This window comes from Apium graveolens, chromosome 6 (genome assembly GCF_009905375.1).
Source record: "Apium graveolens cultivar Ventura chromosome 6, ASM990537v1, whole genome shotgun sequence".
Lineage (NCBI taxonomy): Eukaryota > Viridiplantae > Streptophyta > Magnoliopsida > Apiales > Apiaceae > Apium > Apium graveolens.
In genome coordinates, this window is record NC_133652.1 from 97194634 (window position 1) to 97212894 (window position 18261).

Consider the following 18261-nt stretch of genomic DNA (forward strand, 5'->3'; position numbering starts at 1 on the left):
CACAATTATTCTGTCATTCTGCCTCAAAACACCACCATTATTTACTTTGTTAATTCTCTGGTCTACTGCTTATGTTGTTGGTACAAGCCTGATATGCAATACCATTTCATTTACTCTCTATCCAACGTCTGGTTTTGATCGTCTCGAATGACCCGCATCTATAATTAAAATATAACACTTTAATCGTCTAAACGATAATTACTCGACGAACTGCGGTTCAAAACCCTATTGTCTACCCATATGATAGCCCACCCATAAAGAAGACAGTCAAATACAAGACTCTTGACTCATGTACGCACGTAATTCACATAACATATAAACACATAATCCACATATCATATAATTCATATAACACATGCCTCGGTTCGTCAAAAGGTTCGACTCGGTACGTTTAAAACTGAAATCGGGTCAAAATACGTCTTTTTGGTAAATTCGAGACTCGGAATTAACTTGCAAAACAAGCGACCTTCCGAAACAAAAGGATTTGGGTCTCAAAAGTATTTTTAATGAAAGCGAAATATTCTTCCGAGTTTAGACACGTTCGTTTCGTATTAAACGAACAAACGGTCTATTTATTACGAATAAAATAAGAATAAATCAATTAATAATGATATTAATTGATTTTTAAATACCCAAATATAAAATCTCAAAATAATTTTAGAATATTATTTTGCTCAATTATAAATAATTACACTTCATTCAACTATTTACAAATAAAATTGATTGATTAAATGGATAAATAATTAATAAAAATAAATTATAAATAATTAAATCAAATTATAATTTTTAAAAATAAAAAAAATAATTTAAAATTGAAATAGATATTTTATAAAAAAATAAATAAATCAATATAAGGTCTTGTAAAAGGGACTTTTCCCGGGGGTCATAATCCCTCAAAATCAATCTCAAACAATACAATCGAACTATATTCTAATAAAATTAATAAATTTAAAATACACAACAAAATTTATATTTGCACGTATAAATACGCCATAAACGAAAAATACGGCCACCTAAACAAAAATTCGGACCAAAAGTGACTTCTCCAACAACTTCTAAAAATTACGAAATAAATATATAAACACCAACATGCTTTAATATACAAAAGTACGAAAGCTGAATTTCAAAATCGTTACCCAAAATAAATTCTGATCACCCCGAAGAGAAAATCTGATGTCCGGAAAATATCTCCAGAATAATCTGAAATTAATAGTCATTGAAGTACACACGGTGAAACGACATGTGGAGTAATCACCGCCTCCAAACTCTCTTTCTACACCCCGAAAATAAATTAAAACGGAAAATATGCTCCGTAAATTTTCTTCTCAAAACCTTGCAATATATATACTTATGCATAGGTATCGAAGCGCTGATCGTTTATATATATAAGAACTGAAATTTGGATAAACGGTTTGTAAGATATGAATTTTTGAAAATTAAAAGTATATAAATTTAAGGAAGAAAAGAGACACTGAAGAGGAGATAAGGTAGAGAGAGAGAGAGAAAGACATGGGAAAAAAGGGGGGGAGAAAACTAGGGGGTCATGTGTTTGCTCGGAATAAGAAAAAAAAATAGGGGTGGGTTGTGAAGTGTGAACAGGGGAAAGAGAAACAAAGGAAACAGAGGGTTGGGGGTGAGACGCGGGGGGTCGCAGTAGATATGAATTTTTTTATTATTTTAACAAGTAGCAATTGAGAAGCTGAGCAACTGTCGTTTCAACTGATTAATATGATTGCAACACGTACACCTTGTAGTCCAGTTTCTGTTACGCATATTGCATTTTAACGAACTAATTTGCGGGTAAAAATAATCCCAAAAATTATTAAAATAATTTTAAAATTTCCGGAATAATTAAAAACTAGTAAAATAAAATTTTCATAATTTTTAAAATATTTTTGAATTTAATATCAGACTCGCATTTTCAATTTAAGGAACAAATGTGCGGGTAAAACTAATTCGAAAAATTACTGAAATAATTTTAAAATTCTCGAAATATTCAAATACAAATAAAATAGAATTTTCATGATTTTTGAAACATTCTTGAATTTAATACTGAATTTACACTTATATATCGGATCCAAAAATAGATTACTTAGCCGCTAAGTAACTATAAAAACGATACAATTTAATACCACATTTGAATAATTATCAAAACCGAGCTTCTTATAAAACACCCTGTGAGAAAGTAATGTAAAAATATCCCGCCTTTCGAAAATACGGGTTTTGTTGATCTATCAAAACGTTTATTGTATCGAAAATTTTATGCCGGGACGCGTAAGGGTCAAACCGTAATCCGGATTGAAAAAGTTAAAATACGGAAAATGTTCAGAATATCCAGATTAGGTTAGAAAGGAGTTTTTCAAAGAGTTTCGGGTTGTATAAACGCAAAAACGGTTGAAGTTAGACGATTCCCGGCTTTATAAATTAGTTTTGTAATTATACGAAAAATAATTATTAAATCTGTAAATCATTATAAAATCATATAACAATCCAAAAATTACCAGAAAAATACCATAATTATCTATACTTTATTCTGGACATATTACACATTAAAATACTCAAATAATATCACATATAAACATCCACACCTCAATTCCAATTATCATATAATTTACTAAAATTCACATAAAATTAGATAAACAATTTCAAATAATAATAATATCTGCAAATATGGGATATCACAGTTAAAATTACCTACGAATCATTCATATCAAATACATGAACCTATGCTAGCATGACAAGTTCTAGACCCCTATATTCACTTTCGCTTCAATAGAAATTAACACGCTATCTTATAAGTTCGCGACGCTGATAAGACGAATAAGCACAACCAATACTAGGCTATCATACAATCACCACACACTAAGGTATCGAAATAATTAACTAAAGAAATCCATAAGTAAATCCGCTAGAACCCCACGATAACGATTAGCCCATAATCAGACTAATCATCAACGTGGGTTCTGATGAAAGCATGGTATAATAAACATAGTATTTATACTGAACAAATAATAAACCAAGTACGCAACAAGAGTATAGGTTCAACAAACAAGAAATGAGCATCTAAGATTATAACTTAGAACAAAGAATCACAAGAATAAACTAAGTCTTCTTCGCATTCGTTGAATTGTGTTATAGGTCTTCTCGTTGATCTCTCCTTAAGCTCTGTTATGTCTCCTTATTAAAAAATGATCTTAAGTTGTCATTATATAGCAGCCCATACGGATTAGAAGCCCAGAAATCAGAATTGTAAGAGGATCAGGATTCTTTCATCCCGACCTGGCGCGGGCGTGCGCTACTACAGCGCGGGCGCGCCGACCTTCTGGAAAAACTTCTGATTTTGCTTCTCTTTAATTGCTGGTTCTTGATGGTCTTTGCACAAGCGATCTCCACGACAACTTCCTAACATCATTTTAGCATCAAAATAATGCTAAATCCCCCGGATCTCTATAATATGCCTGAAATGCAAAAATACTACAAAAACACATCAAAAACATAAATAACTTGAGTACAAAACATTAATTCAAGTCTTTATAGAGCATTCTAAGTGGACATAAATGCCACTTAACTGTTGACACTATTCACCGGCCTAAATTGAAACAGGATAATAGACCACTGTTGGGTAGATTTGGACCGAAATCGGTCCAAATTTATGCCAATAGACCACTTAGAGATGACCTAATATCCCTAACCTAACGCTAGTATCCCCCCTCTATCTCTTGAATAGATTTGGATTTTGTTTATTCTCTCCTTAATTGTTAGAGTTTGATTTTTTTTTTGATTTTGTTTTGTTGGTCACGGATTACAAATACGCGAAATTTTCATGATATTAATTAAGTGATAATGATTTTTATGATAATGCATCAATGATCGATTACTCAAAACAACAATAGAAGGATTACAACATATACATATCTTTTCAAAAAATCGTTTGATTGTCTATTCATGAAAGAAAGATTCATCAATAATATGATTATGCATTTGTTCAGTTTGAATTATATGTGTAGATACTATATGAATATTTATTATTGAATTATTTTTCATTCTAAAAAAAGGTTATATTCTTACTCGCTCTAGCTAGCTAAACGGTTTCAATAACAACATAGAGTTTTTGTTGTAATATAACTATTTCATATGGGAACATCGTCTTAAATTTTTGGAGTTGTAAATGATAACTCCGGTGAGCGGGCGGCTCCGTCCGACGCCGTTCATGGACCTTCTGGGTGTGAATGAGGTGTAGCTACTGGTTGGGCGCCTGCAAAACATCACCGGGAGGGGGGTTTGGCTCCCACGGCGCCTCCGGTGTAAGAATAAGAACGGGGCTTTGGAGAAGATGAAGATGTATGTATGTAATGGAAAGGTTGTTGTGTGTGTATGAATATATGAGAGAGTGTGAGTGTGCAAGAGTGAATATTTTTCCACCCCTAAGCCCTTCAGCCTTGGTGGTATATATAGCCCCAAGGTAGGGTTTAGGGGTAGTTACCTCTAAATCTGGGTCGTTGGATCTTGGGAGCGGAGGACGCCTAGTTTGGGTGGATCGCTTACACGTGCCCAGGGGAGGACCACCTCCAGAGTGTCCTAACGACCTTCTGACACGCGCCGCGCTTGTCTGGTGTGTTGGTTGTTGATAGCTGTCATAGTCACATGCCCACGTACCCTTGCTTGACGGGTTGTGGGATGTGCATGTATTTTCTGGGACCCCCCCCCCATGGTAGTCTGAGCCCTGATCCAGATCCGTGTAGGCATCAGGTCCGGGTTCCGGGTTGGATCCTGATCCGGGTCATGGGATGGGCCCGGGCCTGGTCTCTCCATTTGGTTGCTCTGGGAGAGGGGGGTCTCGGTCCATCGATCGAGCCTGGTATCCTTTAGATACAGGTTGAATCCTAGTCGGGTCTTTTATACCCTATCATTTGCCCCCCACTCCCTTATGCAGATTTTCTGGATGAGGGAGTAGAGTAGAATTACGTAGTTGCCTTGGGAGAAAAATTTCTGCTCCTGGTTGCCCCCAATCCGGATATGGTGTAATGGATACCAATCCGGATTAAGGTTGAATAGTTGCTTCAGGAAAATTTCTGCTCCTGGTTGCCCCCCAATCCAGATCTGGTGTAGTAGATGCCAATCCGGATTAAGGTAGAGTAGACGCTTTAAAAAATTTCCTGCTCCTGGTTGCCCCCCAATCCGGATCTGGTGTAGTAGATGCCAATCCGGATTAAGGTAGAGTAGATGCTTTAGAAAATTTTCTGCTCCTGGTTGCCCCCCATCCGGATCTGGTGTAGTAGATGCCAATCCGGATTAAGGTAGAGGAGATGCTTTAGAAAATTTTCTGCTCCTGGTTGCCCCCCAATTCGGATCTAGTGTAGTAGATGCCAATCCGGATTAAGGTAGAGTAGACGCTTTAGAAAAATTTCTGCTCCTGGTTGCCCCCCAATCCGGATCTGGTGTAGTAGATGCCAATCCGAATTAAGGTAGAGTAGTTGCTTTAGGAAAAATTTTCTGCTCCTGGTTGCCCCCCAATCCGGATCTGATTTAATGGATGCCAATCCGGATTGATCTGTGTCTGGGTGGGAGTTCAGGATCCGGGTAGGAGGCTCAGGTTCTGCGTAAATTGAGGAATTTGTAACGTTTTTCAGCTTTCCCCCCATGTTTTTGAATTTTTGACAGTTGTGTTCCTAGAAAAGCGCTCCATAATGATTATGGGGTTTAAATGTGTTTAAATGTATATATATATATATTTTTTTATATATAAAAAAAAATTGTAACTGCCCCTAGGGCTAATCAGAATCTGCCACCTGGCGATAGCAGTTCTCTCTCCTATCTCTCTATAAAAGTCGGGCCTCCACCCATTTTCATTTTTAGTCTCACAAAAGAAACTGAAGGGTCCTTTATTTTTCTCCTTTTCTCTCTCACTTTTCTGCAAAACGTCGTGCTTGTGGTTGATTTCTGCCGCTGTGTTTCGCCGGTTTCTTCATTGGCCCCCCGTTAATTTGTAAGATCTTTGCTTGCTGTTTCGATTTATTCCTCAGTTTTTATCTTCGATCTTGTTCTTACTTTCTCCAAGTTTTTTGCATGCTTCGACTTGATAGTAGATTCCCCCTTTTTGGCTTATTTTTGTAGTGGTTGTGTTTGATTTTGTTTAATCGTGTTTAGATCTGTGATATTTTGCCTTTTTGGTTTAATTTTGGTTGTGTTTGATGTCAATTTTCTGGGCTTTGTTTCAAATTTTGGGTTTAAATTTCTGGGTTTTTTGGTGTTCTTGGTTTTTTTGAGAAGAATATACGTGTGTATATGTTTGCTTCACATTTTTTGCTTTTGATTCTTGGTTTAACTGTTTGTGGGTTAAGGGTTTTGATTGTGATCTGGGTTGAGGGTATAGGATCCGGATCCGGATCCGGGGGGGGGGGGGGTTGGGTAGAATTATATGACTTGGATTTTTAAGCTGTTTTTGGTTGCTTTGGATCCGGATGAGGTGCTTGCCACCAGGATCCGGGTCTATAAGTCTTGATATTTTTTGTTTTGTAGTTAACATGATCCGGATCGTTGATGTTTTTCCGGGTTGGACTTGTATTGGTGGTCCGGATCATTAGGTTATGGTAAAACTAACATAACGTACCTGATCCGGACCGCTTATCAAAACAAATAAAATCTGTAGGGCCCAGGCTAACTGACCTTCATTTTAATAGGTATATGGTCCGGACCAAGGAGCGAGCTAGGAAAGTCTATAACTGCTACCACAACTTTTCTGACGAGGAGAGTGATCCGGATTCATCTGGTAGAGAACATATCCGGGTAGAGATGGTTAAGAAAGCCTCTCCTTCCACCGAGATAATCTCGAAGTTCCGGTATAAGAGGATGCCGGGAGGCTCAGTTCCCTTCACGCCCGAGGGGTATTGGATAGACGTTAAGTACCATTTCGTTGAAAAGCCGACCGAGATCGAAAATGAGGTCTATTATAGCCAGGTTAGGTATGACAGACAGCCAGACGGTCATCCCGGGTATATAACCAGGAAGCTCTCGAGAGGATGTTTACTGAGTTTCCTATAAGCCGGGATCACTATCAGTTGAAGGACTCGTTCTCTGAGGCGGACCCGGGTGAGATGAATGAAGCGGTCCGGGCTGCTTTCCAGCTGACTCCTGATATTGAGTGGAGATGGCCGGAACCCCATGAAAGGATTTATCATCGGCCGAAAGATGGGTTTGTCCCGGTTTGGATGGAACATCTAAGGTCCCGGTGGAGCCCCCGGTGCCATATTTTCATCAAGCACCTCTGCAAGCATGTGTACAGGATATCCCCGATGCAAATCACTCTGAATGGGATAAAGTCGATGACCTGGTTCATCGCTTGCTGTAATAAATACGGATTCCTGCCTACTTTAAAGCTCTTCCACCAGATTTTCTACCTCTCCAAGTCAAGTCAGAAACCTTTCTATAAGATTAGGTTCCGGGCCTCGGAGTGTGGTTTTGGCCCGGGCAGAGCCAAACCAATAATGCACCAGTCTTCTTTGAAGTACTGGAATGGGGAGATAATCCTTCTGAAGGGATATGACTTGGCTTATCTCCCTTATTTTACAACTGAGAGAGTTCAAACTAAGTTCAACCCGACTGTGCTTGAAGACCGGGCTGTTACCCAGATCAGATGTTTCTGTGAATCTCTCGAGTTCCAGCCGACTCGGGATGAACCATAAGCTGCTTTTTAATCTTGGCTGTAAGTTTTCCTTTAATTTGTTCTACCCTTGATCCGGATCCCCCTCCCCTCCTGGAGACCCGATCCATGTTTCTTTTTTCTTTTTTCTCGTGGATGTCATTTGCCTTTGATCCGGATCTCTTTCACTCGGCTTGATGATCCAGATCAAGGCTTAGTTTGCTTGTAATCTTTTCGCATGTTTTTTGCCCTTGATCCGGATCTCTCTCACTCAGCTTGATGATCCGGATCAAGGTCCAGTCTACTTTTTTACTTGTAATCTGTCTACATAGTTTTTTGCCCTTGATCCGGATCTCTCTCACTCAGCTTGATGATCCGGATCAGGGTCCAGTTTGCTTTTTTACTTGAAATCTGTCTGCATAGTTTTTTGCCCTTGATCTGAATCTCTCTCACTCAGCTTGATGATCCGGATCAGGGTCCAGTTTGCTTTTTTACTTGTAATCTGTTTGAATAGTTTTTTGCCCTTGATCCGGGATTTAATCTTCCTTTGTTTCATTCCTACAGGTTTGCCTCATTTCAACCGCAATTTTCTGAAAATCATGTCTTCTTCTGCTTATGCTGTCGCTTTCAACACTCTCGGGTTGGCCTTTTAGACAAGTAAGGGAGCCCCGGGTCCCGGATCTGGTTCCGCAGATATTAAGGGAGGAACCGAGTCCTCCGTCCCTCAGAACATCCCGGATCCGGGCCAGGAGTCTGAGCCTGAGGTCCAGGAGATTCCGGGCAAAGCTGTGGTTTCCAACCGGGTTGTATGTGATTCGGAAGGCAGAGGGCCCGATGGAGAGGCAGTGAAGATAGGTACCAAATCTCTGGTCGACCTAGCCGGGTTCATGTCCAGTATCCCCTCCGAAGATGACTGGGAGAAGGTTGAGGGATACAGCATGGCGGTTGCTTTGAAGAGGGTTACAGGTCAATGGGGGCAGGTGACTTCTGAATTTCTAAGCTCTTAGTTCCGGATTATGCCCCCAATCCATTCTGTACTTAGCTTTTTTTTTTGTTTCTTCTCAGCTCGGGAGTGCCATATCCATCTGCTCTGATGTTGCTTTTACTGAGATCCGGGAGGCCAACAACCGGACTAACATCAAGAAGATACGTGCCGATACCTTGAAGGGAGAGCTGGAGGAAGCCCAGGAGGGATTCCGGGTGGTGGAGTTCGGATTAAATGAGAAGCTCAAGGCTGCAGAGGACCGGGCTGAGGGACTTGCCCAGGAGGTAGAAAGGCTCAAGGCCGAACTTGCTGCAAAGGAGAACTTGAACAAGGAGGCTATAATTGCTGAGTTTAAGGCCAACGATGTTTATGACTTCGAGGTTGCTCGAGTCGGGGTTCCTGAAGTCCGCAGGTCCTGGGTTGTCGCTGAGCGCCACATTAAGACCGACCCCTTGGCGTCCTGGGAGAGCTTCATCCAGGAGTTCCTTGCTTCCAAGGCTGCAGTGGAGCAGGGTCAGGGGGAACCAGAGCCTTATGACGGCCCCAGCCCCAGTTTCCTCTAGATCCGGACCGGCTTTGCTAAGCTTCTCGGGCCCGGCCCTTGTAATTTCTCTTTCTAGGATTTCCAATTCTCGTACTTTGATTTGAACTGTTTATAATATTTGGATTTGTTCTGGATTAACGACAATCCGGATCCTGCTTTAAATTTTACTTCCGTTGCCTTGTACTTTCCTTTCGTTGTAGAAAATATTTGCTTTTCCATCTGTAGTTTTTATTTTTATGGGCTGTCCGGATCCTTGCACAAATGCTCTTGATCCGGGCTGTGTATTAGGCCCCCGATTCGGATTGGCTTTATATCCGGATTGCTCCGGGTATGAAGTTGTATCCGGATTTGAATTCTTGTAACGATTTTTGCTTTTGAAATTGCTTTCAATCCGGGTATGATACCCACCCGGGTTGAAGTATTGTTTTTTGCTTTATGTACTTAGAAAATATAAGTGCATAATGGTTGTTTCTAACCCGGATTCGAATGCTTATCCGGGTTGATTTTGCTTTCAAATTTGCTTTCAATCCGGGTATAAAACCCACCCGGTTTGATGTTTGCTTGCTTGCTTTTTGTACTTAGAAAATATAAGTGCATAATGGTTGCTTGCAACCCGGATTCGAATGCTTATCCGGGTTGTTGTTCACTCTTTTGCTTTACATAATTGTTGTTTTCAGCCTGGATTCGAATGCTTATCCGGGTTGGTGTTTGCTTTTTTACTTTATGTACTTAGAGGGTTACCTAAGTACATAATGGTTTTTTGCAACCCGGATTTGAATGCTTATCCGGGTTGATTTTTGCTTTTAAATTTGCTTTCAATCCGGGTATGTCTAATCCGGATTGGTGATTGCTCCATTTACTTAGAAATTTTCTAAGCAAATAGTGGTTGCCTTTGTTTTTTGCTTCCAACCTGGGTATGAGAATGTACCCGGGTTATTTTCTGCTTCCATAACTGGTAATTTAAAATTAATATCTTTTTAAGAAAGGAAAATTCTTTTCATTGATTTGCAAATTTTTTAATACAAAATATAGTATCATAGATTGGTTGCTTGCCATAGGCTACAAGTTCTGGTTGCTTTTGGTTGCTTTTTCTACTGGTAAAATTTCCTGAGCCTGAGTCCATGCCAGGTATTTGGGATTTCAGATTCGTCCATGTTCATGAGCTTGTAAGTTCCTGGCCTTAGAACTTCCTTGACTTTATATGGGCCTTCCTACCTTGGCATTAGCTTCCCGGTGTTGGTAGGATCTGAAGCCTCCGTGTCTCGAAGGACTAGGTCTCCAACTTGAAAGTTTTTGACTCGGGACTTCTTGCTGAAGTGCTCTTTGGTCTTTTCTTTATACTTTTCCATTCTTGCCACCGCCTGATCTCGGACTTCATCAATTAGCTCAATATTTGTCCTGAGCCCCTCCTCATTTGCTATCTCATCAAAGTTGATTGCTCGATGGGAGGGGGATCCTACTTCAATTGGTAGCATAACTTCAGTTCCATAAGCCAGTTTGAAGGGTATTTCTCCTGTGCTTGTTCGGGAGCTTGTTCTGTATGCCCAGAGTACATTAGGCAATTCTTCTGGCCATTTGGTTTTGCTTTCCCTGAGCCTTTTCTCGATCCCCCGGAGAAGTATTCGATTGGTTACTTCAACTTGGACATTCCCTTGAGGGCAGGCTACAAATGACTTCTTGTGTCGGATACCCCGTTCTTGAAGGTAGGATTCGAATTCTGAACCAACGAATTACGGACCATTATCTGAGACTAGTACCCTCGGGATCCCGAACCTCATCAGAATGTTGTCCATGAATTTGATGCAATCTTACTGGTTTATTGTTCTCATGGCCTTTGCTTCTACCCATTTTGTCATATAATTAATTGAGACTAGTAAGTACTTGAGGTCTCCTCTGGCTCTTGGGAATGGTCCCATGATATCAATACCCCATACAACAAATGGGATTGGTGACAAGACTGAGGAGGGTAGGACTGGGCTCGTCCGGCTGACATTGCTGAATAACTGACATTCTTTGCACTTTTTCACAAATTCTATTGCGTCCTGGTGAATAGTTAGCCAGTAGTATCCTTGTCTTATGATTTTGTGAGCTAAGGCCTTCGCGGACATATGATCACCGCATATTCCTTCATGAACTTCCATAAGACAGTACTGTGCCTCTCCTGGGCCTATGCACTTCAGGATTGGGGAGGAGAAGGTCCGGTGATAGAGTATACCATCTTCGATGAAGAATTTTGAAGCTTTTGCCTTTAGCCTTTGAGCCTTCCCTTTATCCTCCGGGAGCTCTCCCTTCTCCAGGTAGTTAATAAATGTAGTCATCCAATTCAGACTGTTCTCTATTTCCATGACCTCTTCAGACTCTGTGCTCGGTTTCTGTAATTCTTCGAAGTAGACGGAGCAATCCAGGTCTGATGAATTTTGAACAAGTTTAGATAGTGCATCAGCTTCCGAATTCTCCTCTCTACAGATTTGGATGACTTGGGTTTTTGGTATGGAGGCGAGGTAGCTTTGGACCGGAGCCTGGTACTCGGCTAGAACTGGATCCTTGGCTATGTACTCGCTATTTGTTTGCTTTACCACGATCTGGGAGTCGCTGTAGATTTTAAGATCCTGGATCCTGAGTGTTCTTGCTAGCTTCAATCCTGCAATCAAGGCCTCGTACTCTGCCTGGTTGTTTGTTGCTGAGAAGCCAAAGGAGATTGCTATTTGAATTGTGAATCCTTCTGGGCTCTTTAGGATGAGCCCGACTCCTGATCTTTCATTAGTTGAAGAACCATCAACTTTGAGAGCCTAGGCTTTTGTTTCTTGATCTGTGTTTCTCTCAGGGTCAGTGTTCATGGGCACGGGCTCTTCTTCTGGGAAATTGCATTCTATGATGAAATCAGCTAGAGCCTGGGCTTTGATTATTGTTCTTGGAATGAAACTCAAGTTGAACTGACTCAGCTCAACTGCCCAATTCACTAATCTTCCTGAGATATCTGGCTTGTGTATTATCTTCCTTAAGGATTGGTTAGTTACAACCCGTATCTCCCTTCCCTGGAAGTAGTGTCTGAGCTTTCTGGATGCTGTGACCAAGGAAAAAGCAAACTTTTCTAGCCTCGGGTATCGGGTCTCCGCATCTTTTAGCATTTGGCTCACATAATAAACTGGTTGCTGTTTGCCATTCTCTTCCCTGATCAAGGCTGCTCCAACTGCCAGGGCCCCTACTGATAGGTAAAGGGATAGGGGCTCCCCGTGTTGGGCTTTGGTTAACACGGGGGGTTGAGAAAGGTACCTTTTGATTTCTTCAAATGCGCTTTGGCATTCTGGGCTCCAATTAACTCCTCTCTTGTTGGTTGCTCCTTTTAACAGGTCAAAGAAGGGTAGGCATCTCTCGGCTAACTTTGAGATGAATCTTCTGAGTGCAGCCAATGATCCTGCTAGCTTCTGCACGTCTTTCTGTGTTCTGGGAGGCTTCATCTCTTGGATTGCCTTTATCTTTTTTGGGTTGGCTTCAATTCCCCGGTTGCTTATCATGAATCCAAGAAATTTTCCTGCCCCTACTCCGAATGTACATTTTTCTGGATTGAGCCTGAGTGAGTGTTTTCTTAAGTTGTCGAAGCATTCTCTTAGGTCTCCTATGTGACCGGGGATGCTTGTGGACTTTGCAATCATGTCGTCAACATAGGATTCCAGGTTCCTTCCAATCTGGTCTTTGAAGATTTTATTCATTGCTCTTTGATATTTGTTCCCGCATTAGTCAATCCGAAAGGCAGCATCATATAGGCATAGACCGCCCTGTGGGTAATGAAGGCTGTCTTTAGGATATCCTTGGGATTCATCTTAATTTGGTTGCCCCCGAGTAGGCGTCCATGAAACTTAGCATTACGTGCCCAGAAGTTGCGTCGATCAATTGATAAATATTTGGCAAGGGGTAGGGGTGTTTGGGGCATGCACTGTTTAAGTCCGTGTAATCGATACACATTCTCCATTTTCTGTTTGGTTTTTTCACCATCACTACATTTGCCAGCCATTCCGGGTACTTGACTTCGCATATTATTCCAGATTTGAGTAGTTTGTCAATTTCTTCGTCGATTGCTTTCTGCCTTTCCGGGGAAAAATTTCTTCTCTTTTGCTTGACTGGCTTCCTCTCTGGGTTGACGTCCAAGCTATGCATCGCTATGGATTCATCCAACCCGGGCATGTCTCTTGGGGTCCAAGCAAATATATCAGAGTACCCTTGGAGTAGCGATACCAGGTCTTTTCTGAAATTAGCCTCGAGCCCGGATCCTATCTTTATCTTCTTGGCTGGATCGCTTGTATTGATCAGAGTTGTTTCCATTTCTACAGCGGCCTCTATCTTGGATTGATCCATATTTGATACCATCTGCTGGATCCGGGCCTCGGCATTCTTCTTCATATAAATCTGAGCCTGGGCTATCATCTCTTTATTGTTTCTTTCTCCTTCAATTATTCCTGGGTTGGTTGCTTGCACAGTAGTGATGGTCTGGCCAAGGCCTAGGCTCGACTCAATCTCTTCTGTGACTTGGTTGCTTTTTTGCTCTTCTGAGCTTTGTTTGGTTGTTTTTGGGTCTGAGAGGGATTCTATGATCTGAACTTCTTTTCTCGCATCATCCCTTGAGTGTGGGCGATGTTTCTTAATACTTCGTTGTTTCCGGAGCACCACAGCCTTTCTCTTATTATCTTGATGAGTTTCAGCCATTACCAGAGCCTGGCTATAACATCTTTCAGCTACCTCATAGTCTCCCTTGATTTCTCATACCCCGGCTGGAGTTGGGAATTTGATTTTCAAATGTGATATGGAGGTGATTGCTTGGATCCTGGTCAGGGCTGAGCGCCCGATCATGCCGTTGTAGGATGAAGGAGTATTGATCACGTAGAACTTTATCACAAGGGTGACTTGGTTTGGGACCGATCCAAATATGACTGGCAAATATAAGGTACCCTGGATTGGGACCAAGTTGTTCCCGAACCCATACAGAGGGTCCTTTTGGCATTCATTGGAGCGTACGCTCCCAAGTCTCATCCTGTCCACAGTATGCTTGAAGAGTATGTTCACTGAAGATCCATTATCAATCAGCATCCTTCTTACTTCATTGTCAAAGATATCAAGTGTTACCACCAAGGCCTCGTTGTGATTCGGGTTGACCCCTTCATAGTCCTTGCTGCTGAATGAGATCATCATCTCCGGGTAGGATTGGACGGAGAACACCTCATCTCCTGAGCCCGGGCTCCTAGGGGGAGAGTGTGAACCTCCTAGGACCACATTTACTACATTCTTACCCTTCCTTTGCCTTTCTTCTCTCTAATTTGTCTCCCTAGAGATGTATTGATTCAGGTTGCCTTTCTTGATTTGATCTTCAATGAAGTATTTTAAAGAGAGACAATTTTCAGTCTTGTGCCAATGGGTTTCATGATAGTCGCACTGTCTGTTGTAAGGCCTGCTCTCCGGGGGAGTCTGCATTGGCTTCGGAGAATAGTAGAATGGCTTTCCCTTGATCTCCTTCAGTATCTCTTCCCGGGTTCTGTTTAGTGGTGTCCACTCTGGCTCTTGCTTAGGCTCCCTTGCCTGCCTAGGTGGACCGGGATCACTTTTGGATTCTATTTTAGGACCCAATCTTTGGAATATTGGGGTGTTTTGTACAACATTTGTTTGCTGGGTTTGGTTGCTTTATTTGAACTTTTTCTCCTGATGGTAACCCCCTTTCGGTCGGTCATCAGAAGATTTATTCCTGTTTCCTCCATTCCGAGTCATTCTCATCGCCTGAAGAACATCTGTTTCTTTTATGAACCGGGCTGCCATAGAATAAGCAGCAGCCAGGCTTTGGGGCTCTTTGTTTATCAACTCCACAATATACCTTTCATTGTGTTCTGGATCTAGGTTCCTTCGAAATATGCTTAGAGCCTCCCTTTCATCGAGGTTCGAAACTTTGTTGATGGCTTCCTGGAACCTCCGCATATAGGTTGAGAGTGCCTCGTTATCATATTGGCGGATTGTCTCCAGGTGGCACATGTGCATTTCATGTGTTTTATTGGCTCTGAATCTTCTAAGGAAGGCTCCTCTGAATTCTTTCCAGGAGTGAATGCTTCTTGATGGGATCCCGCTGAACCATCTTTGAGCCCCCCTTTGAGGGTCAAGGCGAAGAATCTGGATTTCGTCAAGTCATTGTAATAATATATCTGAGCTATTTGTTCGAAGTAGTTGAGGTGCTTTTCCGGATCCCCCAATCCATCGAAAGAGTCGATGTTGTAGTGTTTGAGATTTTTCTGTCGAGGGATGGCTTCTAGGGAGTGGCTGAAGGGCGTGAGGGTCTCCCCAACTTCTAACCCGGAATCTTTCTTCATTTTTCTCTGGAGCTCATAAATCATGTCTTTAAGATCTTTCTGGCCTTCCTCTTCATCATCAGAAATGAGTTCGGGGGTAGGGTCCCTCCGAGTTCTTTTGCCTCTTGTTTTAGCTAGGAGCCTCTCCTCCTCCAACTGCATTTTTTTCTGAATTTTTTGCTCTAGCTTTGCCTCTTCTTCCTTTCTTATCTGTTCTCAGATTTCTTCTAACTTTTTCTTTCTGGTTGCTTCTGTCTCCTTCTTACTAGGCTCTTTTTGATTTTTTTGTGCCTTAGTTCCGATTCGGTCGAAGACAGATCTTCTGGATTACTGAGAGTCCCCGGACTCTTCTTGCTCATCATCTTGTTCAAATTCCATCTGAGCCCGGGCTTGTTCATCTCTGTAGAGCCTGATTGCTTCAGCAAGTTCATGGCTTGTTAAGTTAGCCATATGCTCCTCTGCAACTGGAACGTTGGTGTACTTGTACTGATTGAGCTCTATGACATTTCTAGCATCCCTGACCGGGGTATGCTGCGTCAGTGGTTGCTCCTGGAAGGTCTCCTTGTCTCCTCCAGGTTCTTGGACTTGAGAGGGGTCTTGATCCTGAATATGGGTACTGGCGGAGGGCCTACCAGCTGTTCGTTTTCCTGCTCTTGCCATTACCACAATTGTACAAACAACTGACCAAGATTTGAGGCTACAAATGTGGATCTGAGGTTGCTTTTTTGAAGATTACAAAAAATATCCAAAATAACAACAAGCAAACTTTCTGGGTTTTGCTAACAATAATACTAAACAAGAACAGCAGGCTCTTGAACACAAAAGAAAATATGCAAGCTAAAACAGTTCTGGGTTTTAAAATTACCAAGACTATCAAACCCCAGGCTTCAAGACTATCAAGATTATCAAACCCTAAACAACCAAAACTTAACAAACAAGAGTGGGCTCACACAAACGTGACCTAAAGTAACGAGCTCACACAAACATCGCTAAAATGAACATTCATATTCAAGAAAGGGTTTGGTTGCTTGTGTTCTTACAAGTTTAAAAGTGGACTCTCTCAAGAGTTTGCTGATAAAGATGAATCCAGGGGCACCGAGACCCAAGGATGGCGCCCCCTCCTTCTAGCGCCAAATGATAACTCCGGTGAGCGGGCGGCTCCGTCCGACGCCGTTCCTGGACCTTCTGGGTGTGGATGAGGTGTAGCTGCTGGTTGGATGCCTGCAAAACAACACCGGAAGGGGGGTTTGGCTCCCACGACGCCTTCGATGTAAGAATAAAAACAGGGCTTTGGAGAAGATGAAGATGTATGTAGGTAATGGAAAGGTTGCTGTGTGTGTATGAATATATGAGAGAGTGTGAGTGTGCAAGAGTGAATATTTTTCCACCCCTAAGCCCTTCAGCCTTGGGGGTATATATAGCCCCAAGGTAGGGTTTAGGGGTAGTTACCTCTAAATCTGGGCCGTTGGATCTTGGGAGCGGAGGACGCCTGGTTTGGGTGGATCGCTTACACGTGCCCAGTGGAGGACCACCTCCAGAGTGTCCTAACGGCCTTCTGACACGCGCCGCACTTGTCTGGTGTGTTGGTTGTTGATAGCTGTCATAGTCACGTGCCCACGTACCCTTGCTTGGCGGGTTGTGGGATGTACATGTATTTTCTGGGACCCCCCTCATGGTGGTCTGAGCCCTGATCCAGATTCGGGTAGGCATCAGGTCCGGGTTGGATCCTGATCCGGGTCATGGGATGGGCCCGGGCCTGGTCTGTAATATCCCATATTTTCAAATCTTATTATTATAATTATCTAGAATTGTTTATGTGATTTTATGTGAATTTTGGTGAATTATCTGATAAATGGAATTGATGTTTGGGTGTTTATATGTGACATTATTTGAATATTTGAATTTTTATATGTTCAGAATAAAATATAGATAATTGTGATATTTTTCTGGTAATTTTTGGACTGTTATATGATTTTATATTGATTTATGAATTATTAATTATTTTCTGAATAATTACCAAAATTATTTTATAAAGTCGGGAATCGTCCGACTTCAACCGTTTTTGCGTTTTTATAACCCGAAACTCTTCCAAAAACTCCTTCCTAATCTAATCTGGTAATTCCGGACATTTTCCGTGTTTTGACTTTTTCAATCCGGATTACGGTTTGACCCGTGTGCGGCCGACGCAAAATTTTCGATACGATATTTATTTCGGTAATCAATAAAACCCGTATTCTCGAGAGACGGGATATTTTTACATTATTTTCGTATAAGGTATTTTATAAGAAGCCCAGTTTTGAGAATTATCCAAATCTGATATTAAATTGTATCGTATTAATAATTACTTAGTGGCTAAGTAACCTATTTTTGAATCCTATATGATCCAATAGGATACGTGTTACGTGTTTAAAATATATTTATATGAATCGATCCGCAAATTATACGCGTGGTTACTTACGTTACTCGTTTTATGTGAGTCTGGTTGTATTTTATGGGTATTCGGGGTTTTCTGTTAATTTAGGAATCGTCTCTGTGTTTTAAAAATTAATGAACCAGGACCCCACCGGGACGTCAAACCCTACAAAAATTTGTGTTTTTATTTTTATAAAATCAATCGTATTTCAAATACCCCGTATTTTTGTATTTTTGAATCATTCGCAATTTTTGGGGAATTTTGATATAAATTTTGTATTTTATCGCTTTTAAAATTATTACCCATAATTATTATTTTTTGGCTTAATTATTTTAATTAGGGAATAAAAACACCCTA